Source organism: Peromyscus californicus, unplaced genomic scaffold, assembly GCF_007827085.1.
Source record: "Peromyscus californicus insignis strain IS unplaced genomic scaffold, ASM782708v3 Scaffold_7__1_contigs__length_154581171, whole genome shotgun sequence".
In the NCBI taxonomy this organism is placed as follows: Eukaryota; Metazoa; Chordata; class Mammalia; order Rodentia; family Cricetidae; genus Peromyscus; species Peromyscus californicus.
Genome location: NW_026294595.1, coordinates 68,519,695 through 68,538,781, shown reverse-complemented (window position 1 = coordinate 68,538,781; position 19,087 = coordinate 68,519,695). Strand labels below are relative to the sequence as shown.

The 19,087-nt window shown below is 48.4% G+C and overlaps 1 long non-coding RNA gene across 7 annotated transcripts in view; it reads right to left on the bottom strand.

The window, feature by feature from the left end:
* LOC128101156 (uncharacterized) overlaps window positions 1–17,752 on the bottom strand; it is a 57,302-nt gene extending 39,550 nt beyond the window's left edge. For 2 of the 7 annotated variants that reach the window (XR_008215009.1, XR_008215008.1), the window contains exons 1-2: window positions 17,215–17,740; window positions 11,250–11,431 (exon numbers count right to left, since the gene is read on the bottom strand). This is a non-coding gene — a long non-coding RNA (uncharacterized LOC128101156). Of the gene's footprint in view, window positions 1–11,249; window positions 11,432–17,214 lie in introns of all 7 variants that reach the window. The other 5 variants (XR_008215006.1, XR_008215011.1, XR_008215005.1 and 2 more) reach the window with 5 other exon arrangements.
* Window positions 17,753–19,087: the final 1,335 nt, after the last annotated feature.

Below are 19,087 nucleotides of genomic sequence, written 5' to 3'. Positions count from 1 at the left end.
GTGAGAAATGACAGATAGGGCACAGGGGAGGGCTGCATAAAGACATAGCCTCCACCTCAAGCCTGCCTGCTGGGACCACGCCACTAGGTGCTCTTGGAACGCAGCAGCACACACCCTGGCCCATGGAGTCCCGAGGATCCTCAAGGCAGCCGAGGATGGAAGCCTCGCTCTGCTCCCAAGTTGCTCACCTGCCAACAGCTTTGGGTCACTGCTGCCAAAGCCGACCCTCTATCCTGTAGTCAAGTGGGATATGAGTTCTACCTGCCCTCAGCAAGTCCCTGTGCCTCTCTGCGCCTTAGCTATTTTATCCGAACGTGAGAATGACAATAGTACCCATTATACATGTGTGTATATCAAAATCTATGTCTTCCCTATATGTGTGTCTACTCTATGTGTGCATATATGTCTATTATGTATGTATGCACAGTGTAGCTACTATACACATGTGTGTGCATATCTGTTGTGTAATTTTTCCTAGGGAAATGTGAACAAGAGTCAATTCACTCAAGAGAGGGCAGAGATTATAGACAACAGAAATGATTTCACCCACGTCCAGTTTGGTGAGCCAATGAGTTTCTTTGGTGTTACTGACAGGGGTGTGGGTGACTCAAAGACAGATATGTCACTGAAGAGCCCACCCCAGCATGCCATGAAAGCTGCATCCCTGGAGCCCCCTGAACAATGTGCAGTCCCCGGAAGAGCTCCCTCGCCCTAGAATCCTTTATTGCTTCTGTAGCCTGGGGAGGGATGTTGTCAATCCTGTACCTTTCTGGGCTTCCTGGCCTTTGTAAGTTCTGTGAGCTTCTCGACTCTTGTGAGACTCCTTCCTTCCTCCAGGAAAGGACATTTCAATGCAGAGGAAACAGCTCCCTGATAGTTATATGGGTATTCATCTATGAGTATTGACATATATGCCCATGTGTATATGAAGATTCTAACGTATGTGTGCAAATACAAGGCTTCTAGCAATGTGTACATATACCCATTAATCTACTTATGTATGTAGATGGATGTGCACATATACAGACATGAAAATTCCCTTGTTTTTGTAGGTTTCCTCTTAAGACTATTTTTTTTGAGATGGGTTTTAGTACATAGCCCTAGAACTTGCTACATAGACCAGGTTGACTTTGAATTCACAGAGATCTGCCCTCCTCTACCTCCCAACTCCTGGGATTAAAGGTGTATGTCACCACACCGTGTGTGTGTGTGTGTGTGTGTGTGTGTGTGTGTGTGTGTGTGTGTGTGTGTGATGTGTGCGTATTTGAGTGCAGATGTGTGCAGAGGCCAGAAGAGGGCATTAGATCTCCCTGGAGCTGGAGGTGCAGATGGTTGTTACTCACCTAGTGTGTGTTCTGGGAATCGAGTTCAGGTCCTGTACAGAAGCAGTGCATACTCTCAACTGCTGAGCCATCTCTCCAGCACTTCCACTGTATTTTATACACATATGTTAAGCTCTATATATATATTAGAATCTTCATTTAACTTTATTGAAGTGCAGCTACACATAATCTTTGCCAAAAGACAGAGAAGCAATTGATGTACATGTTATACACAGCAAGATGCACTGTTCCCCCAGCTCTCTTGAGACACAATTGACATATTATGTCATGATTCCCCATGTAAACTGTACAATTCCAGTGGGACCTAGTGCACAGGTATCCACATAATTCACAACCCTCCCCACAACCCCCACCTCATCTCATGTCAAATCGCTTACCCACATCTTTCTTCCCTTTCTTTCCCCACTCAAAGCCTGGAGAGCCGCTAACCTATATTGTGCCTCTATAGGTTTACCTCTTACGAATATGTCATATTTGCAGAACCACAGGGCACACATGTGTGGTGGTTAGAATGACAGAGGTCCCCCACTGTCTTGAACATTTGAAGGCTCGGTCCCCAGTTCATGGCTCTATTTGGGGAGGCTTAGGAGATGTGGCCTTGTTAGAGCAAGTGTGTAACTGGGGGTGAGCTTTGAGAGCTCAAAGACTTACACCATTTTGAGTTCTCTCTCTCTCTCTCTCTCTCTCTCTCTCTCTCTCTCTCTCTCTCTCTGCTTCCTGTTTGTAACTCAAGATGTGAGCCCTCAGCTCTCAGCTTCCAGCTCCAATCATCATGCCCACCCACTGTCACACTTCCTTGTCATGATAGTGATGGACTCGGGAACCATAAGCCCCAAATAATACTTGTGTAAGTTGCCTTGGTCATGGTGTTCTAGCACAGCAATGGAAAAGTAACCAAGACAACATGCCCTTGTGTGTCTGGCTTCTTTCTTATTAGCATCATAATGTCTTTGAGGTTCATCTGCATTCTAGCATGCATCAATACTTCACTTCTTTTTGACTGACAGATAATATTCCATTGTCTGCATATATCATGTCTCATTTAGCTGTTAATTCTTTGAGTTGTATCCATGTTTGACTATTATGCACAATAATTCATGTTTATGTGAACATACATTTTCACTTCTCTCTGGTATGAGCAGAGTTTGCTCACTGTAGATAATGAAAGAAAGATGCCCACGGTGAAAACTACACATTGATCACAGTTGTTGGGATTAGAAGGAAGGTTGGTGTTGAAGTGACTATAATCAGAACACCAAGGGAGAGGAAGAAGAGGGCTTGCAGCTTTGAGGTCGCCAAACCGATGAGGTAAGAAGAAAGGCAGAGGCTCCTTGTCAGCAGACTGGTTCCCATGATGCCCTGGGGGCACAAGCCAGATACTGCTGCTCTTTCATTCCCCCTTGCTGCTAATGCATCAAATCTAACAGACTGCATTATGGGTGAGGATAGCTTCTAACAAGAAGATTCCACCTAGTCCAGAAAAGAGACCACCCCAGACTGCTCCAAAGACAATCAATGAGGAATATCAATGAGGAAACCACAGCAAACTGGCGCATTCTGGTGAGTGCGACGGAGCTAGCCCCTCACCAATGTGACACGGCAAGCTGATCATGTAACCGGGAGAACAGAGAGCCCTGAGTCTAATTAACATCCAAAGAGTCGCCGGAAAGGTCAGCGATTAGAGGTTAACAGGGAGCAGACAGAGAAGGTGAACAACTAACTAAGTGTAAGACAGGGGTGGAAAGCAAGGTCAGCACGTGGTCATCTCCCCGGCTGGGCTGTGGGGACATCTACAGATCACGTGAGCCCCCCATTAGTTGAGCTTGCAATATGCCCAGAGAATTAACCAATCTCAATAGAAATCACCTCAGCCTTTGTATCAAAACCCTAAGCCACCTGCTCAACTGATTTGCCTCTCTTGGGAACCCCTCCCTCTCTCAGGCAGTGTCTCTCCTTCTCATAACTTACCACTTTCTATAATTTCTCTGACTGAGGCGTGCGCTCACCTTCATACTCCCACATAAGTCCAAATCTTTAATCTTCATCAGCGTGAGACAATGAACTTGAAAAGTGCTGTGGGATGTCTTTCTGTATGCTGAGAGTATGTGTAGCTCCCACTGGATAATAAATAAAGCCAGCCGGGCGGTGGTGGCGCACGCCTTTAATCCCAGCACTTGGGAGGCAGAGCCAGGCGGATCTCTGTGAGTTCGAGGCCAGCCTGGGCTACCAAGTGAGTTCCAGGAAAGGCGCAAAGCTACACAGAGAAACCCTGTCTCGAAAAACCAAAAAAAAAAAAAATAAAATAAAATAAATAAATAAATAAAGCTACTTTGGCCTATGGCAAGAAAGCTTACAGTCAGGCGGAAAATCTAAGCAGAGAGACCGAGAGAAAAAGGGCGGGGTCAAGAGAGATGCCAGCAGCCCCCAAAGGAGCAATAAGATGTCAGCAGACTGGTAACGCCACGGCCACATGGCAACATATAGATTAGTAGGAATGGGTTAATTTAAGATGAAAGAGCTAGCTAGCAAGAAGCTGAAGCCATAGGCTATACAGTTTGTAATTAATATAAGCCTCTGAGTGATTATTTTATAAACAGCTGCGGGACCGTGGGTGGGAGAGGTTCGTCTGGACCTCAGGTCTGGGCAGCACCAGAGAAACATCTGGCTACAGAAAAACCACTGACTCCGGTGGACTTTTGGTGACCACTGAGTTCCCAGGATCCAAAGTCCCTGGGCCACAATTCATCTGTGTCTTTGTTCCTGAGACTTTCCCACTGTTAGTTGTGCTCAGTCTGAGCACCAATTACATCCATTTCTAAGGGTGAAATTGGATAAGTCTTAATAGATGTTAAAGTCATAAACACACACACTTCATTCTGTCATTCCCCCAAAAACACTGGAGCTCATTTGCCTCCATCCTCCCAACTCCAACCCTGGACTCCACAGTGCCATGACAGTAGATTATGTTTGTCTTCTCTGGGGTTCCCCATAAATAGAATCACACACTAAGTACAGGGGTTCCCAACACAGGATGCTTCAACTTACTTTTTTTAGCTTTAGTACATGTGAAGTGAAACACAGTCAGCAGGAAGCACACTCGGGCGCTTGTGCTGGGGTCTTTGTCTAGGTTGGTGACATCTATACAGTAATCTCTTGCATGCTGGGCAGCAACGGGGTACAGCAGCTCCCTGTCAGCCATGACACATGATGACAATGGTTGGGTGGACAAGGTAGGTGGAGTCCAAAAATTTTTGAGCATCATGAGTGGAGGCTGATGTGCACTCTTTCTCACATAGTATCTGTAGAGATGCATTCATTTAGACTTCCTGCTACTTCTCAGAGACACAAACCATGCAGTGTGTGTGTGTGTGTGTGTGTGTGTGTGTGTGTGTGTGTGTGTGTGTGGTGTGTGTGTGTAGAAGGAGGCAAACGGGGCCATTTTTTTTTTTAAAGAATCACACAACTCCAGAATCTGTCAACCACACCAGCAGGTTGGTGATTAAGGAGTTGACAAGTCATCTCAGGTCTAAATGTCCTTCTGCCAGCTAGACTCAGCCTTCCTGGGGAGATGAGCCTTTTCCTGCTAAGACTTTTGGTTAATTAGATAATGCCCAGCCAGAGGGACCAAGGTTTACTGACTTGAATGTTCAATTTTTAAAAAGTCAAAAATTAAAGCAAATGAAAAAAAACAACAACAACAACTTCTGGGCTGTGGTGTAGCACAGTTAGCAGAGTTCTTTGCTAGCATGCAGGAATCCCCGGATTCCATCTGCAGCAATGCCTGAAAGGATGCATAGTGCACACCTGAGCTCCTAGCACTCGGGAGGAATAGGCAGGAGGATCAGGAGTTCAAAGGCATCTTTGGCTACACAGTGAGTTGGAAGCCAGCCAGAGCAGCTTCCACTGCCTGCAGGAGAGATGTCCTAGGGGAGAGAGCAAAGACTCATGGGACAGGAGACCTTCTTGAATGTTCCACCGCCACCCCTTCCCAGCAGCCTCTCTGTAAGGAAGGGGTGAACAGCTGTGGTGCAGCTGCAAAGGGGAAGCGGGTCAGGTGCTAACAGGTGTTAACAGCTGCCCTCCCTTCGTCCCTCCCCACTCCAGGTGGCGATGATTCCCTGAGTGAAAGTGTGTGTCCAAGTTTGTCACCTTCTACACCTTCAACATGTGTGGGCCAACGAAACCATTTTTAAAATGAGAACTGCACAGTGAACTTTTAATTACAGGTGAGATGAAAGAGCTGCTGGTGAGAGGTGACAGACCCTGGAAGTTCACAACAGGAGAGGCCATCCGGACATCAAGAATCACTCTGTGGGAAAGCTATGGCCTGCAGCTGTCAAGATTAGAAAGGACAAGGTGGGTGTGGTGGCTCATGCCTATGATGCCAGCACTTGGAAAATTAGGAGTTCAAGGTTATCCTCAGCAACATGGTAAATTCATGGCTAGCCTGGGCCGCTTGAGAATTTGTTTCAGAAAAAGGAAGAAAAGAAGAGGAAGAAGAGGAATAATTTTAAAGCCAAGACCACCACCATCCCCCCCGCACCCCACCCCCCACATGATCACGGTGCAGAACTCAGTCACATTTACGAAATCAGACAATCTGGTTTCAAATCCTGCCTTTGTTGCTTTGGACTCTCTCACCTCGGAAATATTACTGCACACCCTTCTGCCTTGTGTTCTCCTGAGTGGATCTGGTGGCAGGGTCCAGAGTGTGGCCCTGGGTGAAGACTGTACAAGTCAGTCCCAGAAAGCCCCTGCCGACAGAGCCTGGCCAGCGGTGAGCACTCGCTAGACGCTGGTGGTGTTTTCCAGCCAATGACCAACCCAGTCCTCAGAGGCCTTGTTGAGAGGATGGGCTGACCATGCTGCCCATCTTGTTTAGGGGACTGGATGAGGACAGACAGACATATGCATGTCCAGACATCTTTATTTAGAGGGCATGCTACCCTGTGAACCTGACTCCAAAGGGCGGGCATGGGCAAGATGGCTACTTGGCAGGAAGTCTCAATCCAGCAACGGCTGTCTGTATGTGAGGTAGGGAGCCCCCATCACCTGGGTCCTCAGGTTGAGACTGGAGGACCTCGCTGTGTGGGGTGCCGATATTACCTCTGCAGTTCCAATGAGCTACGGATCTATGTGGTGGTGAAACCTGAAAGGCACACGGGACCAGTAAGCAAAAACAGGAGCACCAGGAGATGAGGCCCAGTAAAGGGGCGGGCTTCGGCCGTGAAGCCTCATCCTTATCCACAATGTATATGTGAAGAATGAGTGCGGTCAGTCATTTTCAGTCTGGTATAAATTGAATACGTTAGGCATTTTCTCAGTTAGCCAATGATGAAAGAGGTCATAGGCTGCCAAATAAGGACAGAGACGGCTGTGTGAAGTCAAGGGGGAGGGCTCTGAGATTAACTAGCCATCTCAATTTTGCCCAGAAGCAGGCCTGGCAGAAGAGCAAAACAGTGGCAAACGTATTCCTCATCCATTTTTTTTTTAGCAACCAACTATTGAGCACCAACTGTGTACCACATTATGTGCAGGGCACCCGAGACTCAGCTCGAACCAAACACAAGCAGGGCTCCCAAGCACCCAGGCTGGAGGAAGACAACAGGGCACACAAGTGAGGCTGGCATACCTGTAGCCCTCTCCTCCCTTTCCAGGGGAAAGGAGACACAGACACTGTTGTGCTTAGCCCCCGCCGGTTCCAGGCGGGTGGATAATTAGACTCTGAAAGAAGCCATCTGCTGCAGCCCCTGGGGTCTCCTGCAAGACTCCAGCCTCAGCCTGGCTGGCAGCTCTCACCGCACCGGACTACCTGCCAAGATCTCCTCTGCCTTCTGCAGTTGGCCCTGGATGAGGCTGGTGTCACAGGTCTCCACCATCATAGCATGGCCCTGCCTGCCTAAGGCCCCCCAAGAAGTGGAGCTCTATGGGAGGGGAAGGTAGGTCAGAGCAGTGAGAAGTCACCACTGACGGCAGCCATGAACCTGTGGGGCTAGAGGGAAGCAGGCCTGCACCACGTGGGCCCCTGCAGCTCTCCTAAGGTTAACTGGGCCCAAGAAGAAGAAAGGAACCAGCAGTAAGATTCTCTCTTTAAGGCCACAACGGCCATTCCTGCAAGGAGAAGAGGACAGACGGGACAGCTGCCATCAGTTCAAAAGGAAAAATCATCGGCCACCAAAGTGCCTTTGCCCAGAGGACCTTATGTCTTCCAAGGCCACCATTATCCCCAGTTTACAGGTTAAGTAACCTGCTGGAAGTCACACAGCTTTGCACCCAGGTCTGTCTGAGTTCACAGCCTCCTCTTCCCTACCCACGACTGGCCTGTGTCAGCTCCTGGTCTGGCTTCTCCATCTCTCTTTATGAGGGTGGATAATCCCCCCACTCAGTCTCGGCTCATCCTCCCTCTGAAACAAGAATAGAGGGTGATTGGCACTGTTGTGCTAAAGATGTAATGAGTTAAGTGTGGGGAGAGCTCGGGGTGGTGCTCAGATACCACCACCACCCCGAAGCCTCTTCATCACACAGAACACCCACTCAAGTCCTCACTATGGCCTCTGACATTCCCTGTCACCTCCCTGCCTCCCCCCACCACTGCCATTCCCACTCAGAAACCCCAGCTAGGCTTCTGCTACCCAAGACACTTTCCTTAGCTGTTAGCATCTGTCCTCCTCTGGGCACCCACTCCAGTGGCATTTCTGCAGCTAGACCTGCCCCTCCTCTTCCTCCTCAGTTAGGCCCACCCCTCACCAGCTTCCTTCCCTCTTGAGTTGACTACCAGTGCACACAGCTTGCTGTTTCCCCAGTTAGTTACGACTGATGCTTATCTTTCTGCCCACAAAAGAAAACAGCCTGAAGGAAGAGTTTGTCCTGCACTCTCTTGTGTCCCCAGCACTGGGACATTGTGTGACACAAAGTAGGACCCCAGGAAATGTGAGCTAAAGGAAGGCAAAAAGCAGGAGGGAGAAATGAAGGGGTGGTTCTTTACCAATTAGGTACCAAGCATTAGAAAAGAAACATTTGCCACATTCATTCCTTCATTTACTCACTTGTTTATTCATGCATGCGTGAATACATGTCTTGCAGTTGATTGGAAGTCTGTTCACATGCTCAAAAGTGGAATTTACGTTTTTGCAGATTTTTAACTTGGAGGCCATTGTGATCAATGCTTCTCTAATCAGAAATGAGTTTTAGTGTGAACATGAGCGCTTTCTGCCCTTGGAAGGTATGTATCTGGGGCAAGGCTGCTGGATGATGTGAAGCACACTCAAACTATTTAAGAAACAGTGGTGCACATCTTTAATCCCAGCACTCAGGAGACAGAGGCAGGTGAATCACTGTGAGTTCCAGGCCAGCCTCATCTACATAGTGAGACTGAGTTGACTACCAGTGCAGAGACTACCTGAAGAGAGAGAGAGAGAGAGAGAGAGAGAGAGAGAGAGAGAGACAGAGACAGAGACAGAGACAGAGAGAGAGACAGAGAGAGAGACAGAGAGAGAGAGAGAAAAGAAGAAGAAGAAGAAGAAGAAGAAGAAGAAGAAGAAGAAGAAGAAGAAGAAGAAGAAGAAGAAGAAGAAGAAGAAGAAGAAGAAGAAAGGAATGAAAAGAAATTGCAGATGTTATTGTCACATTTGTCATATGAGGACACTGGTGTGCATACAGGTTGGGGAGCGGCTCCATGAGGCTGAGATGTAGCCAAGCCGGAGAAGTTGACTGATGGTCACACACATCATTTCAGCCGTGCGTGTCACCACAGAGCCCACCCATTCCTTCACTGACATTGCTTTTAAAACATCTTTCAAAAAAACAGCCGGGCGGTGGTGGCGCACACCTTTAATCCCAGCACTCGGGAGGCAGAGCCAGGCGGATCTCTGTGAGTTCGAGGCCAGCCTGGGCTACCAAGTGAGTTCCAGAAAAAGGCACAAAGCTACACAGAGAAACCCTGTCTCGAAAAAAAAAAAACTTTCAGGGCTGGGATGTGGCTTAGTTGTTAGAGGGCTTGCTTAGCATGCACCAAGCCCTGGGTTCAATCCCCAGTACAAACCAGGAGTGGTGGTACATGCTTGCAAAACCAGCACTCAAGAAGTGGAAGTAGGGGATCAATGTCTGAGCTGGAGAGACGGCTCAGTGGTTAAATGCACCAACTGCTCTTCCTGAGGACCTAGGTTCAATTCTAAGCTCCCACATGGTGGCTCATAGCTGCCTATACTCCAGTTGCAAGGGCTCTGGTTCCTTCTTCTGGCCTCTGTAGCTTTCTGCATCCATATGATGTACATAAAATTCATGTAGGCACACATAAAGTAAAACAAATCAGTAAATATCTTTTTTTTTTGGTCATCCTTGATTACATAGAGTTTGAGGCCAGCCTAGACTTCATGAGACTGCCTAAAATAAATAAATAAATAAATAAATAAATAAATAAATAAATAAATAAATAAATAAAATAATATAAAACAACAACAACCAAAACTTCCTGGAGACTTTGCCTGCTGTTAGGTGCCTGAACTCCACACATCTTTCTACTCCTGTGGCTGTTTCTGTCCACTGCAGGGGCCCTTCCTGTCTATTTAATGTGATGTATTAATCCCAAAATGCCCTTCCGTACCTGGTTTCCAGCCTGAAGCCTGGGAAAGGCCCAGATAAAAAGATAAAGCTACAAAGGCAGATCCAGAGAACGGCTGATGTGGCCCTAGCCACTTGCTCTATGTTGACCCAAGCAGGCTGCCTAGAAGGGGCCACAAGCTCCCAGTTGCCTTTATTAAACACCCGAGGAGGAGGACAAGGCCAACCTACCTGGGCCATGCTCCTAAGGAGCCCCCTACCCCCTTGGAGCAGGGGTTGTGGTGGGGGTAGGTTGACCATCACATATTGGAAAAGCACTGTGAGTGATGGTCAGTATCCCAGCAGCCAGAGAACAGGACAGTTCCTGCCATGGAGATGCTTCATGTTAGAGAGGGCATTGAATGGAGATGAGGAAAGTCTCCTCAGGCAGAGGGCCCAGAAGGAACACATGTGTGGAGGAAAGGAGGGGGTCAGAATGAACATTGGGCACTGCCCTTCACCTACAGGTTGAAGACCCAGATGATACTCCCGAAACTCATGTGACTGACAGATGACACAGCCCGGTTGGAGGGCGGTGCACTGAGGACCTGCCTCTTGCCTGACTTCCACCAGTGAGGATTGTTGCTGGGTGAGACAACAAGCCAGGAGCTGTCAGATCTTTGAGTTTTTAAAGAAAACCAAATGTCCCGGTGTTTGAATGAACTATCTACACACTGCAGCTGTTTGTTAGTTTTTTGAGTTAAGGTCTCTTGTAGCCAAGATTGGTCTCAAAACTAGCTATGGAGCCAAGGATGACTTTCAACTTCTCATCTTGCCTCTGCCTCTCCAGTGCTGAGACTGTTGGATTGTGGCATGATCCCTGGCTTCATGTAGGTGTTTTTAAACTTCTAGGGGGATCTGACCTAGATCCAGGGCCCCCAGCTTGTCTCCTCCCCCAGTCTGTGTTCCCTGGGCAAACTCAGCTGGGGTCCACCCTCTCTAGGCCTTTGAACCAGGGCACCCAGTTCTGCTGACTTTCCTCCAGCATTCTTCCTGCCCAGAGACTGGCTGGTGGAGAGAAGCAGTCAGGACCCAGGAGCTGGGAGGAAGCAGAGCTCGTGGTGATAGAGCTTGTGTAGGACTGGTAAGTTTTAATTACTACTCCTCTTGATCCTTCACATTTATCTAGAAAGGACAGGGGCGTGTGGCTGCGTGTCTAATTAGAAGTGCGTCCCTCTCCATCACCTCCAGTCACATCTCTTTCCTCAGCTCTAATGGAGGCTTTAATTGGATTCTGGGCATCTATGGAGGCCAGGGTGGCATCTCAGGATCAAGGTGGCTTCCCCCCTCCCCAGGTACCCCTGTTACCTGGAGTTGCAAGGATGAGGAGACCTTCGTGGTTAGGACCATCCTGGTTAAGCAGGGCTGATGGATGATGTCAGGTGGGTGGCAGGGTGACACAAGATGGAGGAGGCAGGGCTCTCTCAGGCCACCGGGTCCTGGGACCTTTCAATTTTTCCTGCCCTGTGTGCGGGCTCAGTTTTCCAGTTCTGGAAGAAACGTGTCAGGGACAGCAATTAGAGGCAAGCCAGCTACATCCAAGGGTGCTGTGGAGTCTCGGGAAGTGCTAAGTCTTCTGCCCGATAATGAGCTCGCTTCTTTCTCAAACCATCTCTCCTTGTCAGTTAACACCACACGCTGCAGCCACAGGAGGGGAGGGGAACATGGACGTGATGTCTGCCTAAGCAGAGAGGGTTCCGTTCTGGGTCCAACCCCGCAGTATTGGATTGGGTAGTGGTGGGGAGGAAGAGGAGGAAACACAGACAGTTCAGAGGGTCCTGTCCTGACCTATAGCTGAGGCAAAGATGAGGTAATGAAAAGAAGAGCCATCCAGAATGTCCCATTGGAGCCTTGTGACCTTGGAATGCCATCCAGGCTCTCTGAGCCTCAGTTCTGTCACCTGTACCAAGGATTTGATTCAGAGGTGGTATGACAGTCACTCTGCCTGACTGATGGGAAGGGTATCTCAAGCACAATGCCGTATCATGTCCTGGGCTAAGCACTTAGCACATGGTAAGTACCCAGTAAACATAGGCTCAGCATCTCTCATCCTCAAATCCAAAAGTATTCTGAGCACTAACATGAAACCATACATGGAAAATCCCACACCACGTGCGATGCTTACTATCAATAGCCAACTTGACAGGATCAAGAATCCCCGAGGAGATAGCCCCTGGACATGTCTGTGAGGGATTATCTAGAGTGGTTAGTCAAGGTGGGAAGCCCGCCCTGGATGTGGGCAGCACCGTCTAGTGGGCTGTGGTCCAGGACTCAATAAGAAGGAGAGAGCAAGCTGAGCTCATCTCTCTCTGCTTCCCGCCTGTGGAGACATGACCGGCTGCCTCCTGGCACCCTGCCGCCCTGTCTTCCCCACAATGATGGACAGTAGCCTCCAGCTGTGAGCCACGGTGAACTCTTCCTTAAGCTGCTTTCGTCAGGGACTTCGTCACAGAGACAAAAAAGGAACCACGAAACTCCATTTTGTGCCCAAGTCATTTAAAAATTGTCTATAATTATATGCAGACTGTGTGTGAGGCATATAGAAAGAAGCTACCATGAATTTCAGGTTTAGACTTGAGTCTCACTTGTGATATTTATTATGTATATGCAAACATTCCAAAATCTAAAATGGGAAACACGTCTGGTCTCCTGTGCTTCAGATTGAGAGCTCTGTCTGGAGTAACCATGGCCAGCTAACCCCTGTGGGCCTCAGACTTCCCTCGCCGCCCAGGGAAGGCTGCTTGCTCTCTTCCCCTCACGTGCGGACTAGTCACCTCGTAACATAGTGGTAGTCACATCCGAAGCTCACAAACCGCCATGCTTCTATCAACACTATCTCATCTAATTATCACAATCCCAAGAGGTACACACATCAAATAGCATCCATTGCCATCTTTTGTTTAGTATTTTGTAGCTAAGAGAACTGGGTTCCAGGGAAGGTAAGTCAATCGCCCAAGCACATAGAGCTTCTAGAATGATGATAGCATTTCAAAGAGCCAGGCATGGGTCCCTAAATGTAAATGAACTCATTTCCATCAGCAACTCTAAAGGGTTCGCAGGGGCTTCCCTGGGATCCCAGGACTTGGGAGGCAGAGGCAGAAGTATCAGGAGTTCAAGGTCAGTCTGGCTACATAGTGAGACTCCATCTCAATAACAAACAAATGAAGAAAAGACTTGTATAAGCTGACTGGAAATGCAGTCTCTTGAGGGCTGGTGTTATTAAATACTTATTTGTTTACCCAGGTTGACCTTGAACTCAGCTGTGTAGCCAAGGATGACCTTGAACTCCTGATTTTCCTGTCTTCACCTGGAAACTGTTGAGTTACAGATGCGCACCACCATGCCCAGTGGTTCTGCTTGCCTTCAGTCTCTTTTAGATAGTGCCCCAGGAGTTTGGAAACAAGCCTAGGACAGTCAGGAAAGGCTCCTGGGAAAAGGTAGCCATGGAGAAGAAAGGCCCAGGTTCAGGCCCAAGATCAGGGATCCTAGGCAGTGAGAAGGGCCTGACTAATATGGGAAAAGTTTCATACAGCAGCATCTCCCAGGTATTCCAAATGTCTGTGATCATGCTCCTACGACCCTGGAGATGGAAACTAGACACCCAAAGGAGGTACACATGTACCCAGAGCTCTGCTGGGAGCCAACTCCTCAGGAGGAATGGCTCCGGGCCTTCAGCTTTCTCACTGTCCACAACCTCAGGACATCCAGTCAGAGCTCCTCCTTACAGGTTCCAAATTTCCCTTTAGCAGTTCATTGTGGAAACTGGGTAGATTAATAGAAATGGGTTAATTTAAGATATAAGAGCAGATAGCAAGAAGCCTGCCACGGCCATACAGTTTATAAGTAATATGTCTCTGTGTGTTCACTTGGTTGGGTCTGAGCGGCTGCGGGACTGGTGGGTGAGAGAGATTTGTCCTGACCGTGGGCCAGGTAGGACCAAGAAAACTCCAGCTACATTGGGGCCCTTTCAGCAATCAGGTGTGGCTGGTGGAAAGTTAAGGGCCACAGCGCTGGCCTGGAGCCTGTCAGAACGAGGGAGCCAGCTCCAGCAGCAGGCACAGCAGGTTATAGTGAAGCTCTTAGACCTAAGACAGAAGCAACACAAGCCAGCCCTGCTGAGACCATCAGCAGCGGGGCAATGTGTATGGATCATGGAAGGCTAAATGGGGGGTGTCTCCTGTCTGTGACTATACCCAACACTGCTCTTCTGACTCAAGAATTGATAAAAGTGAAGAGACCCTTTCACACCACACTGGGCCTTGATAACATGTCTTTTTTAGTATCCACTTAACCCTCAAAGTTGACTACACGTATTTGAAATAGACAATGACAGGGCTTCACAGATCCTGCACACTCTCTGCAAAAAAGGTCTTGTCACGTAATGCTAATGCTTGAGTGTCTTACAGAGTTTTTAGATTTCTTTTGTTTCATGTGTGTGTGTTTTGCCTTCACGTATGTCTATGCATCACATGTATGCCTAGTGTCCAAGGAGGTGGTGAGCCCCATATGGGTGCTGAGAATCAAACCCAGGTCCTTTGCAAGAACAAGTGCTCTTAACCACTGAGCCAGCACTTCAGCCCCAGAGTGTCTTACAGATTTACACAAACATCTAGGGGGAAAAAGGGTAAAAATAACAGTAAAAATTTTTCAGAGGACATCCTACATGTCTGGAGAAAGACAAGTGTCCCAAACCATAAAGTGGTTAAGCAAAAGTTGCAGTGCCAGGAGTGGGTAACCTCCCCATGAGCTGTTGGATGGAAGGTCCCCAAAGCTCCCCAGATGATAACTGCCACTGCTGTTGGCTGCATACCAGATCTAGGTAAGAGTCTGTGGCTGAAGACAATACATGAGCTGGTCACACGACATAGAGAAGTTAGGCTGGGACTAAACTGGAAGCTCTCTCCCTGCTGGCTGGCTTTCATAATGTTGAAAGATGTATCGAAGGTTGCTGGGGGAGGGTTTCACCAATAGTCCTACTTGGTTGAAGATGCTGCGTGCAACACCATCTAATGTCAAGAAAGATGTATCTACAGGTCCACTAGTGGCACAGACTGTTTAGGGTACAACCAACAACTTTCCGTTTGGATTTAAAGCCTATTCCACAGTAGGGAAATCACTCCAGATTCTGTGAACCAGGACAAAAAATTGGTGGAAGGGAAGCAACAGCCATTGCTTTGTTAAATGGATGTGGTGTGTCTGTCAAACTACATCTGTGCGGAAGATCAGTCCTAGAGCTCCACTGTCAACAGCAATTGGTCATGATGTTTCCTTTACAGACAATGGCGGCCTACAGAGACACTCCTGAGAATAAGCAGCTGTTGCTGTGGCAAGTAGCCCAAGGCTTAGACGTCTACATCACCTCCTCCAAGGCTTGGAGAACACCACAGACAGGAGGCGAAAAGAATGGAATGGCTGGAGGAAGGGGTGGAGTGCTGTGTAGCAATTTCTTCTGAACTGAAACATTGTATCCCTAAGGAAGGCTCCTTAAGACTCAGGAAGTTCTAAAGCAAAGTTCATTAAAACCCAGGAAGCAAATACCTCAAGTCCCAGCATGTCTCTGAAGCTTACTGGACTCACAGGCCCCTCCTTCTCCCTGGGTTCTATGAGCTGTAAAGACCGTTGAGGAGAGGAAACTCTCTGACCTGTGGAGCTGCCTGCAAGGTGTGCAGAAAGATCCAGGGTTCCAGCTTTTCTAAGTCCTTGTCTGTTTTGGGACGGACATTCTGTGATGCAGCTCACTCTGCAAGTAACCCATAATCTATACTCCTGGAGTTGAAGTAACCCCAGCAGACTCACTGGTTCACCACAGCGGACTTTGGTGTTATCTGTACCTGTCTGTCCCTGGTTCTCTATCTGGGGTGAGTAGACGTTTGTTCACATCTCCCCAGGAATAGTGTCACACAACGCCAAGCTCAATCTTAAGTATAAAAATGGAATCTCTGCCCACTTTTAATTTGCATTTCCCTCATTACAGAAAGAGAATGAGCAACTTTGCATATGTTTAAAAGCCGTTTGTAGCCTGGGTGAGATGGTACATGTCTATAATCCCAGAACTCAGAGGTAGAGGCAGTCAAACCAAGTATTCAGGGTCATCCTGGGCTACATGAGATCCTCTCTCCCATAATACCAACCAAACAAATAAATGAATAAATAAGCAAATATCATTTGTGGTTCCATTCCTACAAGTTGTCCCTTCCAACCTTTCTCTACCTTTTATAAGTGGGAATTTTTCTTTCATTGACTCAGAAGGGCTCTTTACATATTGAAGGAATTCAACCTTCATATGTGATGTGAGCTTCAAATATCTCCCCTAGCTTTTCATTTGCCATTTGAATCTATGCACTTTCATCAAATTTGCAGATCTGAATTTTGTGGAGTTGCTAGGTTTGGGCCATATTAGGAAACCCTCAGTCTTAACCCTTGATCCCCAGTGACTCCCCACACTGGGGTCTGGCCTGGCCCTTCCTCTCTGGTTTGACCCATAGCCGATGCTGGCAGCTCCCACTGTGCACAGCCTTCTCTGGACAGACAGTGGCACCCACCCTGGGCTTACCCCTCCTACTCCTCAATGCTCTGCATTTGGCCTAAGTCTTCCTGCACACAGTCAGACTCTTCTGGCCTGCCTCAGCCTCTGTCCTCTCAGCATGAAGCCCTTGTAGATGCATGAAGGCTCCTCCCCAGCTTCCACTCCCCCACCCCCACAGATCACATTGCTCCCTAGCCACCTCCTCACTCCTTCTAGTCCATATCCCTGACTTTGAGGTCCTGTCTCCTGGTCCCAGCTGGAATGATGGGGGATTCAGAGATGACACAGTGGGTATACAAGAGGAATGAGGGGGATCAGGCCAAAAGGGAGGTGCGAACAGAATGAGGCTTCCAGGATCCTCTGTCCTCAGATCTCAACATGGCTCTTTTCTTCACGGCAACTTAGCCAAATTTCTATCTTTATTAATCAAATAACAAATTCAATTAATTACCTCAGATTGCTTTAATTGAATCGAGAGCAAGAACATGGACAGAATCCCTGGAAGTAATGAAGCCTGGCGTCTCCTGCATCTGGAGCAGAAATGGCCTTCCCCTTCAGCATGAGAATAGAAAAGCCAGCTGCTCCTCACAGCCTGTTCCCAGTGGCTGCCCACCACCACCACCGCCGCCACCACCACCACCACCACCACCACCGCCAGGGCCTTGAAGCCCCACCCTCCCACCCGTGACGTGGTCTCTGCCTCCGCATGGCACCACCAGCAAGTGTCCCTTAGTCCCCGAAGCACACCTGGCATTTGCAGAAAGACCAGCATCAGGCCCAGGAGAGGTTCCATGTGCAGCTGGCTGCTAGGCTTTTGGCAGGGAGCCGTGCCCGTCTCTAGAAGAGGCCTGAAGGAACCGAGATACTGTCCATGGATGTCATCACCCTAAGCCAGAGGTGAGGACTGTATTGTAACCAACTGGGCTTTTTGAGATGTGTGTTATGTATAATTAAAGAAAAGGAAACAGAGACCAGAGAGGTGCAGCGCTTTGCCCAAGACAGCACAGCTGGGTAGCAGTCAAGCTGTGCACCGGTGCCTTCCTGTCCTTAGCTGGGTGCTGGTGCTCATAGTGGTTAATCTTCATTATCAACATGACAGATTTAGAATCACCATGGAAACACGCCTCTGAGCATGTCTACAAGGGCCTTCCCAGAAAGGCTTAACTAAAGAGGGAAAAACCACCCTGACTGTAGGCAGCAGTAGCCCACAGTCTGGGGCCTTAAACTGAATAAAAAGGAGAAAGTTGGGGCTGGGGATGCAGCTCAGCTGGTAGAGTACTTGCTTAACATTCACAGGCCCTGGGTTCGATTCCCAACACTGCCAACAAGCCAGGTATGGTGGCACTTACCTGCAATTCCAACATGTAGAGAGGTTGAGACTGGAGGTTCAGAAATGAAGGTCATCCTCAACAATCAAGGCTAGCCTGGGCTATGTGAGACAATGTCCCAAAGAAATGAGAAAGTGAACTGAGCACAGACATGCACCTCGTATTACTCCTGACTATGGAAACCATGTGATTAGCCATCTCCAGCTCCTGTTGCCATGACTTCACAACCGTGATGGACTGCACCTCCAGTCTAGGAGCTCAAATAAACCCTGAAGTTGCTTTTGTTGGGTGTTCCATCATAGCAAGGAAATAACATGATGCCCCACAACCCAAGTAAGGCCCCGCCTCCAGCTTCCTCACTGTCCCAGTCAAGCAGTCCTAGGGGTTACCCTCCAGCCTGCTTAGTTCACACACTCTCCTTCATTTGACCTCACCCTGGACTCCTCACTTCTCTCCATCCTGGGCATGCCCCTGCTCCAGCCTGATCTTCAGATTCATATCATCTTTAAAAAGCGGGATGCTGCCGGGCGGTGGTGGCGCACGCCTTTAATCCCAGCACTCGGGAGGCAGAGCCAGGCGGATCTCTGTGAGTTCGAGGCCAGCCTGGTCTCCAAAGCGAGTTCCAGGAAAGGCGCAAAGCTACACAGAGAAACTCTGTCTCGAAAAACAAAAAAAAAAAACAAAAAAAAGCGGGATGCTAAGGTAGGAAAGATACCCTGCTGCCCGTACCTCTAACGTGATGTTACTTTGTGTTACTGTCGAATCGCTGCTCTGGCCTGGAGAGATGGCCCTGTGGCTAAGAGAATGTACTTCCCTGTATTGCTCTCACAGAGGACCAGAGTTTGGTTCCCAGTACCCATGTGGGGCAGCTCACAGCCACCTATAATTCCAAAACCAGGAAGATTGAATGCCCTCAATGCCCTCTTCTGGATTCTGCAAGCACCTGTACTCATTCACACACACACACACACACACACACACACACACACACACACACACACACTAAATCTTAAAATAATAATAAAAATAAAGGCAGGGGTCAGGCATAATGGCTCATCTTTGATTTCAGCAAGCAGAGCTTTGTGAATTCCAAGCCAGCCTGACCAGACCACACCACACACACCCATACGCACACCTCATACAAGGCAAGCGGGAAGCAGGTTGTCCTTACTGCATTATTGCTGGTCTTTCTCCCACCACCCAGTGTGGGCACCTCCTTCATTGTGCTGTGCTATGTTCAGGCACCCACCATGGCTCTCTATTACCTGGAGTCTCAAGTCCAGACTCCACTT